Raw genomic sequence first — 19,402 nt, 5'->3', positions numbered from 1 at the left:
AAAGTCACCCAGTGAGCTTCCATGGCCGAGTGGGGACTAGAAGTTCTAGAACCTGGTCTCCTGACTCCTGGTCCAACATGGTCATCTCTCTCTCTCTCTGCATCAACATCATTTTTTCCAGAGATCAGCTTTTAATTTCAGAAAGCCTCATCCTAGCTAGCAGCCTTCTTTCCAGGAAACTCATTCTGATGATGGATGGAGCTACTGCTGCTTTTTCCTGAGCTCCCTCCAAATATCCCTGATTTACCAGGGGTTTGCCCCATGTAGCCCAGTCCAGTGCCTGTCCCAGTGAAGCCCCTTCCCCCTCCTCAAAGACTGTTGGAGAGAGGTTGCCACATCACAGTGGCACATTTTCTGAGGTTTTGTTGTTGTTCAGTCGTTCAGTCATGTCCGACTCTTCATGACCCCATGGACCATAGCACGCCAGGCCTTCCTGTCCTGTGCTCTCTCCTGGAGCGTGCTCAAGTTCATATTCATTGCATCAGTGATGCTATCTAGCCATCTCATCCTCTGCCGTCCCCTTCTCCTTTTGCCTTCAGTCTTTCCCAGCATCAGGGTCTTTTCCAGAGAGTTGTCTCTTTGCATTAGGTGGCCAAAATATTTGAGCTTCAGCATCTGTCCTTCCAATGAGCACTCAGGGTTGATTTCCTTTAGGATGGATTGATTTGACCTCCTTGCAGTCCAGGGGACTCGTAAGAGTCTTCTCCAGCACCACAGTTCGAAAGCATTTCTGAGGTTTACAAAGACTCAAATAAGTTGCCTTCTGGGGGAATTAGCAAATGTAGCCTGAAGCCTACGCGCGCGCGCGCGCACACACACACACACACACATGGGGAGAGAAGGAAAAGTAGGGATGGAGAGGAAGCTACAATTTGTAAGAGCAGAATCCTCCAAACAAAAGCATAAAGCAATAAGCCCTCTTCTGCAGACAGGACAGGAGCTTGTGCGAAAAAAATTCCCATGTCTGCTAATCTGCGATAGCCGCACTGAAGTGACCAGACCCCAGCATATAATGGTGCATGTTCTCAGACAACAAAAGACTCACATGCCCAGCATTAGCAAAATAAAGGAGAGGAGAGGAGCAGCAGGCAGAATCAATGAGTGAGTCATCATGCTAATAGCTTACAGAATGAAAAATGGTTGGATTCATTTAGTACACAGAAAGATCATTGCTCAATTGGAAAACACGAGGGCCTGCCCAACACACATTATCAGCTTATTCTTTTTGCTTGGGGAATGGGGTGTCTCTGTAAGCAGCAGGACAGGATCTCAATACTGTATACAAATGTAGCTAGGGATGGCGGAGAATTCCACCACAGATTCCAGTGAGGCTGGATTCTAAAGAATCTGGTCCCCCGGAATCCATGGCAGAACGGCCTCCTGCCTCCCCCCCGCGGAATCCCCCTAGGACGGCACTTACCTGGGGTGGATTTGGCGGCGGCGGCGGCAGCTGGTCTCCTGGCCGGCTGCGGCAGGGCTGCTGCCGCCGCCATTGCCATCCTTGCACCGTGATAGGCTTAGGGATGTACAAAAGTGACTTACCTTTCGCGGATTATGTTGATGGGGGGGGGGGAGGCGTTCCGTCCCTCCCCCCGGAATCCTTGACGGGGGAGAGGCAATCCGTTCCTCCCCCCCGGAATCCTCAATGGCCGGCTGTGCTCCGCGGCAGCTCCGTGGAGCAGCGGCCAGGCCCAGCCCAGCCCAGAGCCATCCACAGCCGGATTTCTGGCCGCAGAGGGCTCTGGGGGGGGGGGGGAAACGCGTACGCAAATGGCAGCAGCTACAGCCGGCTACGTAAGAATTTACGTAGCCTATCACAGCTAATGAAAAAAAAAAACCAGCCACGCAGTATACGCAAATGGCAGCGGCTACGGCGGCCATCATTTGCGTGGCCTATTTTTCGCCGACTTATCTTACGTCAATATTTACGTAAGTTAAAACGGCGGGAAAAAAAGGGGAACGTAAATAGCGTAGTGGACGCTATTTGCATTCCTTTATTTTCACCATTCTAGCCTACATTTTTTTTTTTTTTGCGTACGCTGCGTGGTTTGTTTGTTTTTTATGTTAGCCATGATAGGCTATGTAAATTCTTCCGTAGCCTATCATAGCTGTCTGTGATTTGCGTCCGTACCAGGCCGTCCGCAGCCGGAAATCCAGCTGCGGACAGCCCTGGCCAGCTGCTCCGCAGCCTGACTGCAGAGAGGAGCCAGCTGTCGAGGATGCTGGGGGGGGAGGACCGGATCGCCTCCCCCCCCGTCGAGGATTCCACGAGGAGGGACGGAGCAAAGGTTTGTACATCCCTAGATGTAGCTGAATGTGCACATTTCAGAGATTTAAAAGTGCACAGATTCGAGGCTTTGTGTGCAAACTTGCCCTTTTTTGCATAAAAGGGTTCCCGAGTAAAACACACACCCCGCAAACGGTTTGTGGGATGATGGACGGTGACTGCCGATGGCTTGCGTGCTTCGATGAAGGGCAGGAGAGGCGAGCAGCGGGGGTTCTCACATCCCTAATGGGGTTAGAGAAAAACAAAGGCAAGATAGAAGAGTGGCCAAGGACAGAAAGTGCAAGAAAACAGGGAGTGAAGAAGACACCAACAGAAAGTGTCAGAGACAGAAAGGAGGTGGTGAAAGTGAGAGGAGAAACACAATGTGAGGGAGAGCTGAATCCTTTTGGATGCCATTTTGGGTGAGAAAATGTAAGCGTAGTGCTGTGATGGCTTACCCGCTTGCCAATATCAACCACTGGATTCAGTGAAAAAGAAAAAAACTCAGAAAACAAGACATAACACTACTGAAAGTGTCTGAAAGTTCGACCAGTGCTACATAGGGATGGCGGAGAATTTCTCCACGAATCTTTGGGAGGCCGAGCGCCGAGGCATTCGGCCCCCCGAAAGTGTTGGGGAAATTCTCCGCCTGCCCCCCCCCCGGGATGGGACTTACCTTCAGCGAATGTCCCTCTCGGCGGCGGGTCCCGGCGGCAGTTCGGCAGGGGCGGGGGTGGCGGCCGGTCTCCCGACCAGCTGCCACCGCCACCATTACAAAATTAAAAAGTAAAAACACACACACACACACCCATGATAGGCTACGTGACGATTTATGTAGCCTATCACGGCTAGATTTCCAAAGTCAGCCATGATAGGCTACGTAATTCATCACGTAGCCTATCATGGGTGACTTTGGGGGAAAAAAAAAGCCCGTACACAAATGGCGGCGGCCCATGGGCGCCGCCATTTGCATTCCTTATTTTGGCACGTCTAGTCTACGTAAAGATTTACGTAGACTACGGCGAAAATAAGGGCAACGCAAATAGTATTCCCTTATTTTCGCCATAGTCTACGTAAATCTTTACGTAGACTAGACGTGCCAAAATAAGGAACGCAAATGGTGGCGCCCATGGGCCGCCATTTGCGTACACGCTTTTTTTTTTCTCCAAAGTCACCCGTGATAGGCTACGTGACAATTAACGTAGCCTATCATGGCTGACTTTGGAAAATTAGCCGTGATAGGCTACGTTAATCATTACGTAGCCTATCACGGGGGGGGGGTTGTTTTTTTTTTACTTTTTCTTACGCGGCCGGGGAGACGGGGCGCTTCTCCCCGGCCTGAATTTCGGCCGGGCGAGGCGGGGCGCCTCCCCCACAGCCTGAATTTCGGCCGGGCAAGGCAGGACTCCTCCCCCCAGCACCTGAACTTCGGGTGGAGAAGCGAAGCGCCTCCCCCCCACCGCGAAAAAAGCTGCAGGACAAGGTAAGTCCCTTTCATACATCCCTAGTGCTACATGAATGTTGGGTTTGCTTGAATGGAAAAAACAGCATGCCAATACCTCTGTGTGTTTTTGTGGTGAAATGCTAGAAAATGAACCTTTGAAAATATCAAAGCTATTGAGGCATTTAGAAATAAAGCATGCCAGTTATAAAAACAAACTACCTGACGTGTTTTTTTTCAAAGAATGCAGAACCAGTTTTTGAACAGCAAGATGACATTGCTCCATTCTACAACTTCTTCAGAGCCTCATTTCTTGTCTCACATCAAACTGCAAAAGCACAAGACAACCACACAACTGGAGAAAACCTTCTATTGCCAGCTGCCGCTGACATGGGCATTGAACTCCTGGGCCAGGCAGCAGCTGCAAAGCTGAAAAGCCCTTATGAGACACCACAGTAAGTCAAGGGATGTATTACCTTTCTGATGACATAAGAATACAAGTGGTTCAGTGTATAAAACAAAGCAAGCATTTTGCAATACAGTTAGATGACTCAACGGATATGCTCAAGGATGCTGTTCTTCTTGTATATGCATAGGAAGAAGAGACTGAGGAATGTTATTCAGCAAAGAACTGCCAACAACTACCGCAAATGATATTTCCAAAACTTTGGATAGCTTCATGGTAGAAAATGAAGTAATGTGGAGTAATTGTGTTGGTCTAGTAACAGCTGGTGCACCATCTATGACAGGAAGGAAAAACAGACAGATCCAACTTGCTTTCAAAGTTGTGCCAAATGCAACTTGGTTGCATTGCTTGTTTCACAGAGAAGCACCAGCTTCCAAACATAGGATTGGCTGCCTTCATTATATACTCCAAATCGACCCCTGAGATCTTCCAAGAAGCCCTTCTCCGTCACCGCATGACCAACTGTGTGTTGCCAGGCAGTGTGACGTAAGCAGGTCTTGTCAGTGGTGGCCCCCACACTCTGGAATGCTTTTCCATTGGGGGTCGAGAGGTGGAAACTGTGGCAAATTTCAAACACCTCTTGAAGATGTATTTCTTTACTCAGCCTTTCCCTGACTTATAATCAGTTCTGACACTGCTCTGTCCTAATGTTGTTCTTTTTGTAATGTTTTAATATATTTATTATTTTATATTGTTTTTATGTCAGTTTTTTATATTGTATTATATGTATTTTATAGAAACTTATTAGCTTTTAGGATATTATGTGGTATAGAAGTAGTACAATCAAAATTTAAAAAATATGAGCAAAGTCCTGCATTCTGTTCTAGAAAAATGTGTGAAAATTGTTAATTTTATCAAAGCCAGTGCTCTTAATACAAGATGTATTGAAGTTCCCTGCACAGAAATGGGTTTTGAACACAAAACTCTCACTGCACACAGAAGTGAGATGGTTGTCACGAGAAAAAATGCTCACAAGGCTGTTTGAACTTTGGCATGACGTTCTCAAGTTCTTGATAATAAACACGTGACCATGCATTGCGGCTTTGAAGGCTGGCATGGCATACCTTGCTGTTGTGTTCAGCTGCTTGAATGAATTAAATACCTCAATGTAGGAAAGAAACTTTACAATTTTTTACTATGTCAAAAAAATTGAAAATGCATTAAAATGCTGAAAATCTGGTTGAGATGTTTATCAGAAAATTCCATTGACATGTTTCCAATTGTTGCACAGTTTCTTGAGGAAGATCAAACAGTAAAATTTGCTCCTATCAAAAGAGATGTTATGCAACATGGAACAGTTAATTGAACGATCAGTACTTATTTCACCAAAGATGTACACGAGGGTGAAGAATGGGCACAGCCACCATTTACCATGGACACAGCCTCTCTAGAATCACCCAGGGAGCTGTAGACACAATTCCTTGTGCTCCCTTGTGACACAAACTTAAAAGTGCAATTTCAGCAACAAATATTACCAACGTTTTGGATTGCAGTTAGTAAAGAATACCCAGAATTGGCAAGTGAAGCTACCATCCTTCTGCAGCCATTTGGTTACCACCTATATTTGTGAGCAGCAATGGTATTCCCATAGTAACCTATGGCTGCGAGAGCTGGACCATAAGGAAGGCTAAGCGAAGGAAGATAGATGCTTTTGAACTGTGGTGCTGGAGGAAAATTCTGAGAGTGCCTTGGACTGCAAGAAGATCAAACCAGTCCACACTCCAGGAAACGAAGCCAGAGTGCTCACTTGAGGGAAGGATATTAAAGGCAAAACTGAAGTACTTTGGCCACATCATGAGAAGACAGGATACCCTGGAGAAGATGCTGATGCTAGGGGAAGTGGAAGGCAAAAGGAAGAGGGGCCGACCAAGGGCAAGGTGGATGGATGATATTCTGGAGGTGACGGACTCGACCTTGGGGGAGCTGGGGGTGGCGATGGCCGACAGGAAGCTCTGGCGTGGGCTGGTCCATGAAGTCACGAAGAGTCGGAAGCGACTGAACGAATAAACAACAACATATTTGTGAGCATGGCAAGAATGGTGACTCTAAAAACAGAAACAAGAAAAAGTTTAATTGTGGCAATTAAGTTGTGAGTGAGCCATTTTAATATCATCCTTTCACTAGAAATTGTGAGTCTTTAAAAAAAAATCATTGGTATTGATTTAGTAGTAATGCTAAGGTGGCACTATGTATATTGTTCTGTGAATTACCAATTTAGGATTAATAATATGAATTATTAGCGCTATTAAGTATATACAAAAAGTAAAAATGTGAAAGTGGGTCCCATATTGCAGGTTTGGAATCAGAGATAGGTCTCAGGTCTGGACAGGTTCAAGACCACTGCTCTATTTTATCCCAATATCTGAATAGTAAAGACTGTTTTGCAAGCATAGGATGGCTAAGGCCTACCTGGTGTCTTGTTCCACCATAGGACAATGTTTGAGCATAAAAAAGGCTCTGAGGAAATTATTCCTTCCTAAGCTGGACCAATCCGTTGTCATTAGTTGAAGCATCACCTGAAACAAGGCAAAAACATCCTTTATGTTCAGAAATTCCGGAGCAGTAAGACTAAAGTGTTTTAGATGCCTCCGCTGTGCTCTGTTAAGATACAATGAGGCTCAGAGGAAAAATCAGCCTTGTTGTGGCTTTGGGGGAGGTAATAGCAACATTCCTGTCAATTAAGCAGCTGGCTGGGAGACTCCAGAGATTTGTCTGGAGAAATTGTACATCTGTGTTTCATTGTAACCCCCCATTTTATCTGCATTTTGGTTCCGTCCCTGGTGTGAAGTACTCCAACTGCTCAGCTGTGCCTTTATTACAAAGCGCTGATGATCATTTCAGATCTGTGCTTTGGTCCAAGCTAAGTATTGGTTCAGGAGCTCCTGCCTCCCCACCAAAACCCTGAGCCTGCCAAAGGGCTGGGCCCATTCACATGAGCAGCGTGTGGTTTGCGCTTCCACCCAACTAGTTTGGAACTGTCTTGATCAAGGTGCCTCCCTGGAGTTGTTGTTAACATTAGAAAATGAGCAGTTTTAAAGCTGCATGCCTAATTAAAAATGAATACACAGGCAGGAGCCGTGGCTGTTGCTTCTTGTGAGAGAGATGATGGCGCGCCGTGTTAACTGCTCTTGGAAGCATCATACTGGCAGGATTCTTTTCGGCTCTGCACCAGCAGTATGCCAGGCCACAGCAGGGGGGCCCTAATCGGTGTCCTTCAGTCCATAGTGGCAGACAAGCATCCCTAAAGCAAGTTTGCCCACCACTACCAAACTACTCCAACAATACTAGGCCATTTGAGAAAGCTGGGTGTGCTCCCTGGCCCATCCTCAAAGGAGAGAGAGAGAGAGAGAGAGGGAGGGAGGGAGGGAGGGAATTTATTTGTTCTTTATTTATTGAATTTATACCCATCTTTTCTACCAGGAAATGGCACTCAAGGTGGCTAACAACAATGAAAGGCAACATTTAAAGTAAAAATATAATTAAAATAATTATTGTTGTTGTCGTTCAGTCGTGTCCGACTCTTCGTGACCCCATGGACCATAGCACGCCAGGCCTTCCTGTCCTGCGCTGTCTCCCGGAGCGTGCTCAAGTTCATATTCATTGCATCGGTGATGCTATCTAGCCATCTCATCCTCTGCCGTCCCCTTCTCCTTTTGCCTTCAGTCTTTCCCAGCATCAGGGTCTTTTCCAGAGAGTTTTCTCTTCGCATTAGGTGGCCAAAATATTTGAGCTTCAGCTTCAGTATCTGTCCTTCCAATGAGCACTCAGGGTTGATTTCCTTTAGGATGGACTGATTTGACCTCCTTGCAGTCCAGGGGACTCGTAAGAGTCTTCTCCAGCACCACAGTTCGAAAGCATCAATTCTTCGGCGCTCAGCCTTCCTTATAGTCCAGCTCTCACAGCCATACATTACTACTGGGAAAACCATAGCTTTGATTAGATGGACCTTTGTCGGCAAGGTGATGTCTCTGCTTCTTACTATGCTGTCTAGGTGTGCCATAGCTTTCCTCCCAAGGAGCAAGCGTCTTTTAATTTCATGGCTACAGTCACCGTTTGCAGTGATCTTAGAGCCCAAGAAAGTAAAATCTGTCACTGCTTCCATTTCTTCCCCTTCTATATACCAGGAAGTGATACGGCCAGATGCCATGATCTTAGTTTTTTTAATGTTGAGTTTCAAACCAGCTTTTGCACTCTCCTCTTTCACCCTCAACAAGAGGCTCTTGAGATCCTCTTTGCTTTCTGCCATTAGGGTGGTATTGTCTGCGTATCTGAGGTTGGTGATAATTCTCCCGGCAATCTTAATTCCGACCTGTGATTCATCCAACCCGGCGTTTCTCATGATGTACTCTGCATATAAGTTAAATAAGGAGGGTGACAATATGCAGCCTTGTCGTACTCCTTTCCCAATTTTGAACGACTCGGTTGTTCCATATCTGGTTCTTACTGTTGCTTCTTGACCCTCGTACAGGTTTCTCAGGAGACAGGTAAGGTGGTCTGGTACTCCCATCACTTTAAGAATTTGCCACAGTTTGTTGTGATCCACACAATCAAAGGCTTTAGCGTAGTCAATGAAGCAGAAATAGACGTTTTTCTGGAATTCTCTTGCTTTCTCCATGATGCAGCGAATGTTGGCGATTTGATCTCTAGTTCCTCTGCCTCTTCGAAACCCAGCTTGTACTTCCGGTAGTTCTCGGTTCGCATACTTGGTTCTAAGGGAACCAAGAGTTCTTGGTTCTAAGGGAAGTAAAAGCCGAGTGTAATCAAACGCATACCCTGGATTTTAGGAAGGCTGATTTTAATAAACTCAGAACAATGATCAGTAAGGTCCCATGGCAAGCGACTCTAACGAGAAAAGGAGTCCAAAGATGGGTGGGAGCTTTTAAAAAAGGAAATTCTCAAGACACAATTACAAACAATCCCAACAAAAAGGTGGAAGACAACAGAAGAAGCCAATGTGGCTTCACAAAAAGCTTAGAGATTACCTGAAAACAAAAAAGGACACATATAGGAAGTGGAAAGAAGGCCAAGCAACGAAGGAAGAGTACAGGCAGGTAGCACAGAATTGCAGGGATGGCGTCAGGAACGCTAAAGCTGAGAACAAGCTGAGGTTAGTGAGGAACGCTAAAAGCAACAAAAAGGCTTTCTTCAGCTACCTGCATAGTAAAAGACAGAGAAAAGAAGTGGTTGTTCAGCTATTAAATAAGGATGTTAAAATGATAACAGATGACAAAGAAAAGGCAGAAGTGCTCAATTCCTACTTTGGCTCAGTCTTCTCCCAAAAGAGGGTCTATGACCCCCCTGGCAAACGCAAAGTACAGGCTGAAGGGGCAGGATTGCAGCTTGAGATCGATAGGCATATGGTCAAGGAACACCTCACTACTTTGAATGAGTTCAAATCTCCAGGGCCAGATGAACTGCACCCTAGAGTAATAAAGGAACTGGCAGAAGAACTCTCAGAACCGCTGTCTATTCTCTTTGAGAAATCATGGAGGATGGGTGAAATGCCAGATGACTGGAGGAGGGCTGATATTACCCCTATCTTCAAAAAGGGTAAAATGGAGGAACCTGAGAACTACAGACCAGTCAGTCTGACATCAATCCCTGGGAAAATCCTGGAGCAGATGATAAAGCAATCAGCCCGTAAGCACCTTGAAAACAATGCAGTGATCACTCGAAGCCAATATGGAGTTGTATTTGTCAAGAACAAATCCTGCCAGATGAATCTGATCTCATTTTTTGATCAAGTAACCTCCCTTGTGGACCGTGGGAATGCTGTAGACATAATATACCTCGACTTCAGCAAAGCTTTTGACAAAGTGCCCCATGATATCCTGATGAGCAAACTAGCTCAAAGTGGGCTAGATGAAACAACGATCCAGTGGATCCACAGTTGGCTACAGAACCGGACCCAAAGAGTGCTTATCAATGGGATCTTCTCAAACTGGGGAGAGGTAATGAGTGGGGTACTGCAGGGCTCAGTCCTGGGCCCAGTGTTCTTCAACATTTGTATTAATGACTTGGAGGAGGAGGTGCAGGGAATACTGATAAAATTTGCAGATGACACAAAATTGGGCGGGGTAGCTAATACTTTGGAAGACAGAAACACAATTCAAAGTGATCTGGATAGACTGGAGTGCTGGGCAGAAAACAACAGAATGACATTTCATAGGGATAAATGCTGAGTTCTGCACCTAGGAAAAAGAAACCAAATGCACAGTTACAAGATGGGGGATATGTGGCTCAACAACACTACAAGCGAAAAGGATCTTGGAATTGTTGTCAATCACAAGCTGAATATGAGCCAACAATGTGATGTGGCTGCAAAAAAGGCCAATGTCATTTTGGGCTGCATTAATAGAAGCATAGCTTCCAAATCCCGGGAAGTACTAGTTCCCCTCTACTCAGCACTGGTTAGGTCTCATCTGGAGACTGGAGTACTGTGTCCAGTTCTGGGCGCTGCACTTTAAGAAGGATGCAGACACTGAAGAGGGTTCAGAGGAGGACAACGAAGATGATCAGGGGACTAGAAACAAAGCCCTATGAAGAGAGACTGAAAGAACTGGGCATGTTGAGCCTGGAGAAGGGAAGACTGAGGGGAGATAGGATAGCGCTCTTCAAGTACAGAGAGCTTCAAGTTGTTGAAGTACAGAGAGCTTCGGCTATTGGGCGGTATAGAAATAAATAAATAAATAAATAAATACTTGAAAGGTTGTCACAGAGAAGAAGGCCAGGATCTCTTCTGGATCATCCCAGAGTGCAGGACATGGAATAATGGGCTCAAGTGACAGGAAGCCAGATTCCGGCTGAACATCAGGAGAAACTTGCTGTTAGAGCAATACGACAATGGAACTGATTCCCTAGGGAGGCGGTGGGCTCTCCCACACTGGAAGCCTTCAAGACGAGGCTGGACAGCCATCTGTCAGGGATGCTCTGACTTGGATTCCTGCATTGAGCAGGGGGTTGGACTCGATGACCTTGTAGGCCCCTTCCAACCCTACTATTCTATGATTCTATGGTCCTGACTTTGGTTGCATCTTGGAGCCTGCCCAAAGAAGAAATTTGACTTATTTTATTCCCAACAACAACCACTGCGCGCATGCACATTTCAGAATTTTTATTTTCGTTCCTGATTGCCCATAATTAAGAGTGTTGGAATTTTGATAAAAGTTGGATTTGTTCAACCTGCCCACCTCCAAAAGTTGTTTTTCACAATTTTATTTAGTTCCACGTTTTGTTCCCACCGTGGCCAAGCAGGCATCCAAATGGGAAGCCCACAGCAGTGGGACAAGAGCACAACAGCGCCCCCCACCCATGCCCCCCTCCCCAGCAACTGATATTGAGGGGCAAAGTTGATGTATTGATATAAGGGAGACTTTGCAGTTCAGCACACTGCGGAGTCTGCTGGGGGCACTAAATAAACAAACGTAGCCGCTGCCTCAGCAGCAGCAGCAGCAGCAGTGGAGACCTGGAGGTTCCTATTGGAAGCTCGTAGTCCTCGCTGTGGTGCTTTCTGGAGCATCCTCCCAGCACGGCTCTTGCCAGCCTCGATAGTGCAGACACTGCTGATCTGTGAATTGCTCCATGTCCATTTCCATTCTGCTTCCAGCTAATTGCAGAAAATCAGTCCTCAAGCCCTAAAGGGCGTCTGTGATTCTTTTAGGGTTTTCTCTCTGCCAGGGTAGAAGAGAGCACTGCCCATAGAAATGAGTGGACACAGAATATGGTTTCTAATGTAAACCCACAAATTCAATCCCAACACACACGTTTAAAGGAGGGTATGACAACAGCACTTAAAGGAGTTGCAATTCCGCATTAACTAAAATGTTTTTGTGTTTTGAAATCTGGCAATGTGCTTCATACAACAGCAGCCTCTCTGCCCCTCTAGTCAGCTGCATCACGGAGCATCAGTCACAAGGGACATGTTAATGGCTGCAAAACGTTCAAGTCCCCCAGAAAGAAAACAAATGTGGCATTAATTTCAGAGCTGAAGGCCACCCAGGAGGGCAAGTCAGCAACTGGCACAGTGCAACATTTCCCTGCCTAAGTGGCACGTGGCGAGCCAGATGCCACCTCAACAAACCCAAGGAGACAAAACACTCATTATCATTGCTGAAATATTTTAATTTTAATTGACAGAATGTAGAGTTTCTGCTGCTGGAGGGGTCAAAAAGATGCTTGTCAGCCATGCTTAGAATCAAAGAATCACAGAATCATAGAATAGTAGGGTTGGAAGGGGCCTACAAGGCCATCGAGCCCAACCCCCTGCTCAATGCAGGAATCCAAGTCAGAGCATCCCTGACAGGTGGCTGTCCAGCCTCGTCTTGAACGCCTCCAGTGTGGGAGAGCCCACCACCTCCCCAGGTCACTGGTTCCATTGTCGTATTGCTCTGACACTCAGGAAGTTTTTCCTGATGTTCAGCCGGAATCTGGCTTCCTGTCACTTGAGCCCATTATTCCGTGTCCTGCACTCTGGGATGATCGAGAAGAGATCCTGGCCTTCCTCTCTGTGACAGCGTTTCAAGTACTTGAAGGGCACTATCATATCTCCCTCAGTCTTCTCTTCTCAAGGCTAAACATGCCCAGTTCTCTCAGTCTCTCCTCACAGGGCTTTGTTTCCAGTCCCCTGATCATCTTTGTTGCCCTCCTCTGAACCCTCTCCAGTTTGTCTGCATCCTTCTTAAAGTATGGTGCCCAGAACTGGACACAGTACTCCAGATGAGGCCTAACCAGTGCTTAGTAGAGGGGAACTAGTACTTCCCAGGATTTGGAAGCTATGCTTCTCTTAATGCAGCCCTAAAGAGCATTTGCCTTTTTTGCAGCCACATCACATTGTTGGCTCATATTCAGCTTGTGATCGACAACAATTCCAAGATCCTTCTTGCTTGTAGTGTGGTTGAACCACGTATCCCCCATCTTGTAACTGTGCATTTGGTTTCTTTTGCCTAGGAGCAGAACTTGGCATTTATCCCTATTCAATGTCATTCTGTTGTTTTCTGCCCAGCGCTTCAGTCTATCCAGATCACTCTGAATTTTGTTGCTGTCTTCCAAAGTATTAGCTATCCCGCCCAATTCTGTGTCATCTGCAAATTTGATCAGCATTCCCTGCACCTCCTCCTTCAAGTCATTAATAAAAATGTCGAAGAGCACTGGGCCCAGGACTGAGTCCTGCAGTACCCCACTCGTTACCTCTCCCCAGTTTGAGAAGGTTTGATTGATAAGCACTCTTTGAGTCCGATTCTGTAGCCAACTGTGGATCCACTGGATCGTTGTTTCATCTAGCCCACTTTGAGCTAGTTTGCTCATCAGGGTATCATGTCGAAAGCTTTGCTGAAGTCAAGGTATATTATGTCTACAGCATTCCCATGGTCCACAAAGGAGGTTACTTGATCAAAAAATGAGATCAGATTTGTCTGGCAGGACTTGTTTTTGACAAATCCATGTTGGCTTCGAGTAATCACGGCATTGTTTTCAAGGTGCTTACAAATGGATTGCTTTGTAATCTGCTTCAGAATTTTCCCAGGGATTGATGTCAGACTGACTGGTCTGTAGTTCCCAGGTTCCTCCTTTTTACCCTTTTTTGAAGATAGGGACAACATTAGCCCTCCTCCAGTCATCTGGCACTTCCCCCGTCCTCCATGATTGCTCAAAGAGAACAGACAGTGGTTCTGAGAGTTCTTCTGCCAATTCCTTTATTACTCTGGGATGCAGTTCATCTGGCCCTAGAGATTTGAACTCATTCAAAGTAATGAGGAGGTGTTCCTTGACCATATGCCTATCGATCTCAAGCTGCAATCCTGCCCCTTCAGCCTGTACTTCGCCTTTGCCAGGGGGGTCATAGACCCTCTTTTGGGAGAAGACTGAGCCAAAGTAGGAATTGAGCACTTCTGCCTTTTCTTTGTCATCTGTTATCATTTTAACATCCTTATTTAATAGCTGAACAACCACTTCTTTTCTCTGTCTTTTACTATGCAGGTAGCTGAAGAAAGCCTTTTTGTTGCTTTTAGCGTTCCTCACTAACCTCAGCTTGTTCTCAGCTTTAGCGTTCCTGACGCCATCCCTGCAATTCTGTGCTACCTGCCTGTACTCTTCCTTCGTTGCTTGGCCTTCTTTCCACTTCCTATATGTGTCCTTTTTTGTTTTCAGGTAATCTCTAAGCTTTTTGTGAAGCCACATTGGCTTCTTCTGTTGTCTTCCACCTTTTTGTTGGGATTGTTTGTAATTGTGTCTTGAGAATTTCCTTTTTTAAAAGCTCCCACCCATCTTTGGACTCCTTTTCTCATTAGAGTCACTTGCCATGGGACCTTACTGATCATTGTTCTGAGTTTATTAAAATCAGCCTTCCTAAAATCCAGGGTACGCGTTTGATTACACTCGGCTTTTACTTCCCTTAGAACCAAGAACTCTTGGTTCCCTTAGACCCTCTTTTGGGAGAAGACTGAGCCAAAGTAGGAATTGAGCACCTCTGCCTTTTCTTTGTCATCTGTTATCATTTTGCCATCCTTATTTAATAGCTGAACCACCATTTCTTTCCTCTGTCTTTACTATGCACATAGCTGATGAAAGCTTTTTTGTTAGCATCCCTTGCTAACCTCAGCTCGTTCTCAGCTTTAGCCTTGCTGACGCCATCCCTGCAATTCTGTGCTACCTGCCTGTAGTCTTGCTTTGTCGCTTGGCCTTCCTTCCACTTCTTATATGTGTCCTTCTTTGTTTTCAGGTCATCCCTAAGCTTTTTGTGAAGCCACACTGGCTTCTTCAGTTATCTTCCACCTTTTTTTCTTGCTGGAATTGTTTCAATTGTGCCTTGAGAATTTCCTTTTTTTTAAAGCTCCCACCCATCTTGGAATCCTTTTCTCGTTAGAGTCGCTTGCCATGGGACCTTACTGATCATTGTTCTGAGTTTATTAAAATCAGCTTTCCTAAAATCCAGGGTACGGGTTTGGCTACACCTACACTCGGCTTTTGCTTCCTTTAGAAACATGAACTCCAGTATAACATGTTCGCTTTCCCCCAGAGTTCCTGTAACTGCTACTTTACCCACTAAGTAATCTCTGTTGGTTAGGATCAAATCAAGGATAGCCGATCCTCTAGTTCCTTTCTCTACTTTCTGTAGGAGGAAGTTATCTGCAACACAAGTCAGGAATTTTCGGGGGGGGCATGTTTTGCAATTTTGTCTCCCAAGAAATATTGGGGAAATTGAAGTCCCCCGTGACTACTACATCCTGCTTCCTTGAAATATTGGCAGTTTGCTTTTCAAAAGTTTCATGCTCGTCTTCTCCTTGATTGGGTGGCTGGTAGTAGACTCCGACCACCATGTTCCTTTTATTCTTTGCTTGATTTATTTTAACCCAGACATTCTCGATGGGGCTACCAAGCTCCTCCTCCTGTATTTTTGTGCAGAAATATGTATTTTTAACATATAGTGCAACCCCACCTCCCTTTCTGTTCCTCCTGTTCATTTGAGCCAGAGCTTCCCAAGGAACAAACTCGGAAGCTCTTTCTGTGGTGTGGCTGTGCTCTGGGACCTAAGAAGCAGTACCGATATTGTGGCTGTGAGAAGATGCAGAGGGAGGAAGGGAGCGCTGGGAGGATCGGAATAACCAGTTGGAGCTTGATCCATCCTCTCACCGGCACAGTTGGGTCTTGAGGTCTCCCTCCAAGGGGATTCTAAAGGTTTGCATTTTTTCCACCTGCATTGCGCCATCTTCCTGCCATTTTCTCACTACTGCCATTATTTCTTGGGGAACTGAAGCTGAAATACTGTGACTTGCCAGATTTTGAAGCGGAGGGATGTCAGGCAGGAGTTCAGTCTTTGTGCTCACCACACCCCAGCTCTGCCCCAAAGTGGGAACTGTAGAGGGCTTCCATCCTGATAGCACCGGGCCAGTGCTGCTCAGGTGGCTCCCTACAGAAGTGAGCTGGCTTGCTGGTCTCACCAGGAAGGCCACCTGCTCTTGCCAGCGGCAAACAGCCTTCCCCCTCTGCTGCTTCACTCTCACCTACGCAGGAGCCAGATCTGGGGCTTCACCACACGAGGCTTTTCCCCCCGTGATTTACTGCTCCTTCTTCTTCTGGATTCTTTGCTGGATTTTAAATTGGCTCTTTACACGGCTGGTAAAACGCTTCCTGCCATTTACACTGGTGGATGGAGCCTGGCGGGATGTTTTTGGACACCCCGCTGCCCACCCGCTCTGGGGTAGCCCCTCCCCGCTCTCTGCATGAACTTTTTCTTTTCAGCTTTCTTGCCTCCCCTTTTCACTTCTGCTGCCTCTAATCCCTACCTCGGCCACTGCATTCCACAGTACTTGTGCAACGTCGGAAGTCTGCTCCCTCCCCCCAAGCAAGCAGTTACATTTCTCTCATTTGTGTGTCCGTGGGGATTGAATATAAAGGGCAGCACTTGCAGAGCAAGCAATCCCCTTTCCCATTGTGAAGCACTGCTGGGGTGGTGGTGGGGGCAGGCAAGGAGGAGGAGAGGCAGCGAAGCTGCTCTGCCAGGCTTACAGACTCCCGCCACGTTATGCTCTGCAGGCAACCCATAGTGGAAGGGCAAAGAAGCAAAAGGGCGCAGGCGAGGCAGGGTGACGCCCCCGCCCCACCATTGTCACAGGCATTGTCATGAGAACCGTGCCTCCAGCAACCTCCCATGCAAAAGGGTCTCGTTGCGCCACAGCAGAAGTGAACAGGCAGGAGGTGGCAGTTTGATGGCACTACCTGTGAAAACACTGCATTTCCCCCCAAAAGAAATAACATGGGGAAATGTGGGGGGCGGGACAACAGCTGCAGGGCAATGATGTCGTGTGAAGTGCACGGGGAAAACCATGACCCAAGAATGACAATCGCACTAAAAAAACTCCATGTGAAGGAGCCTCTGGAAGCGCTACCTATGCAGGTAATGCATCATATTTATGTGGTGCTATTTCTTCCTAGGTGTTCAGAATACTTCTCACATTCTCATGCATTGCCTAAGTAATCCTTGCCACACCCCTGTAAGGTAGATCAGCAATGTTACCCGAGTAGAGACAGAAGGCTGTGGCTTGGCTGAGCCTGAGAGAGCTTCCAGAACAGGTGAGATCTGAATCGGGGACAACCTGCCTCACCTTCTGTAGCCACATTCTTTAAACACACTGGTGATAAAAACCTGTGGTTGGGGTTCAGGGACTTATAGGTCATTTCAGTAGGGCTTGTGCAAACATAAAAAGGAAAATGGGGCTTCCCAGGCATGCTCAGACTTGCAAATAGAACCTTCTTCCTAATTTGTAAAAAAGTTTGAGAAACATTGGTCCTGCTCTTTAAAAATTAAACTCTCACCTTGTTTCCATGGGTAACACTACCTTGTTAGCTCCCAGTGACCTACTTTTAACTGTAACTTCTTTCTCAGGGAGCCATTGATCAGAATCTCTAAGGTCTTCCGCCTGGGTTCATGTTTTCAAACTCCTCACATTTTTAGCAGGTCATTCTAAGTCGTGCTCTCTGCCTGCACTGGAACTTTTGGACACCAATTGAAACTGATTCTCACTTTCCTTGGACTTTGTGCCTATTATCCCTAATAGAAATCCAAGTCCATGTGTATTTCTTAAGAGCACTTTCCATTGTAAGATGATGATGATTCTGCTGTGCATTTCTGGTGCACAAATACCTTCTGTTTTCTTTACTCCTCTCTAGAAAAAGCTGGAAAATAATTTCCAAAACTAACTAGCAAACATATAAAATGTATGGTATCTCAAAAAGAAATGGTGTTTCTTATTTGCTTTTACATGCAAGCATTGGGGGGGGGGTTCAGATGGAAAAAACCCCCCCATACATTCAAGGTATCTGTGAGGCCTCAGGGGCTAGTTCCACACCCAGTGCACTCGTCACTTGTACATTCAGGGTGCATGGCCAGGGGCTCCATGCAGGCACTAACGTATGCCTGCAGAGCTTCTTCACATGAGGGGAATCCTGGTCCAGTCAGGACGTCCCTTATGTGGAGGGTTGGTGCACATGCCTGTCGGGACATGCACAGAGCATCTATTCATGTGGGCTGAACATGTGGACAGTGAGGGGAGCTGGTGGTGAGCATCTTGTTGTAATAGCAGATCTGCTCCAAAAATCATGGCAGGAACTTCTGCATCTATAATGTAAGTTGGGGGGGGGGGGAATACGATGCCTTCTTTAGACTGGCCAGGTTGACGAATGGGTGCAAAGCCATTTTATTTTCTAATACAAGGCAGACAATAGAAGCAATAGCTGTCAAGGGTAATCCACCTGGCCAGTGATTATTACTATTTTCAGGCACTGCCACTGAGGCCTCTCCTGGCCTGTGGGGTCCCCTCCTCCCCGCATCAAGTGCTGACGCTGCGCACTGGACCCAGCTGGAAGACCCTCTTCCCCACCCCCCACCATATTGCCCAAGAAAAGCCTCATCAATCAGTCACCAACTCACCAAGCAGGCAAATTCCAATAGACTCATTTGATCCTTCGACTGGGATGGACCTTTTTCTTGTCACTGAGCGAGTGCTCTGTTCTTCTCAGTGCTGGAAGATCCCCCAGGGCCATTGCGCAGGTCCACATAGCTCTTTCTGTTGCATATTCAAATTCCACTCCACTTCCAGTGCTTGAGCAGCTAAGCAGCCATGTTGCTCTTTCCCTCTTGCACTCCTGGTCCATTGCAGCCAGTTGGCTGATTGCTCCTGCATTCTCCCTGGTCCCCAGCCACCTTTCAGCAGATGAGTCTTCTGACTCCCCAGCCTTGAAGCCTCCCCTGTTAGCCCAGATAAGAACCACCAGCCCACTGCTAAAGCAACCCACAAGGACAAGCTAGAGAACCCCTGCTGAGAGTGAATAGCTACTACAGAGAGAGAGAGAGAGACAGAGAGAGAGAGACAGAGAGAGGCACTTTAAGTGACTGGGTGCTGCCTTCAGGCCTTACTGTGAAAAACACGGCAGCAGGCAGGGCTGCTCTTATGGAACCTTGCTTGCACGGCAGCCCCATTGAAATGTGCTCAACAGCCGTGGATTGCACCAAGTGGAATCCATGATAAGCAGTTGCCAATTTTTGTCTCATATTATCAGCATGTAATATAAACATTTTTGTATCTTACTGATCTAGGCTAATAGCTGTGACCAGTCTAGAAGCACACACACGCACATGCGCGCACACGCACACACTGCTGTGATGTCATGTAATAGAACATTAATTAATAATCTAACTTCTGGGGGCAAAGTGCCAGTTTATTACTGAAAGCAAAAG

The 19,402-nt window shown here is 46.6% G+C and overlaps 1 long non-coding RNA gene across 1 annotated transcript; it reads right to left on the bottom strand.

The window, feature by feature from the left end:
* Nucleotides 1-5,283: 5,283 nt before the first annotated feature.
* On the bottom strand, nucleotides 5,284-18,991 carry LOC146338244 (uncharacterized). The gene is made up of 3 exons (XR_014784943.1): nucleotides 18,596-18,991; nucleotides 6,583-6,689; nucleotides 5,284-6,218 (listed from the first exon to the last, which is right to left on the bottom strand). It is a non-coding gene; the product is annotated as an uncharacterized LOC146338244 (long non-coding RNA).
* Between the last annotated feature and the right edge of the window lie 411 nt (nucleotides 18,992-19,402).

Source organism: Heloderma suspectum, chromosome 10, assembly GCF_057233095.1.
Source record: "Heloderma suspectum isolate Gila_16-S chromosome 10, 16-S_ref, whole genome shotgun sequence".
NCBI classification, from domain to species: domain Eukaryota; kingdom Metazoa; phylum Chordata; class Lepidosauria; order Squamata; family Helodermatidae; genus Heloderma; species Heloderma suspectum.
The sequence above is the reverse complement of the archived record's forward strand: the minus strand, read 5'-3'. Positions and strand labels throughout refer to the sequence as shown.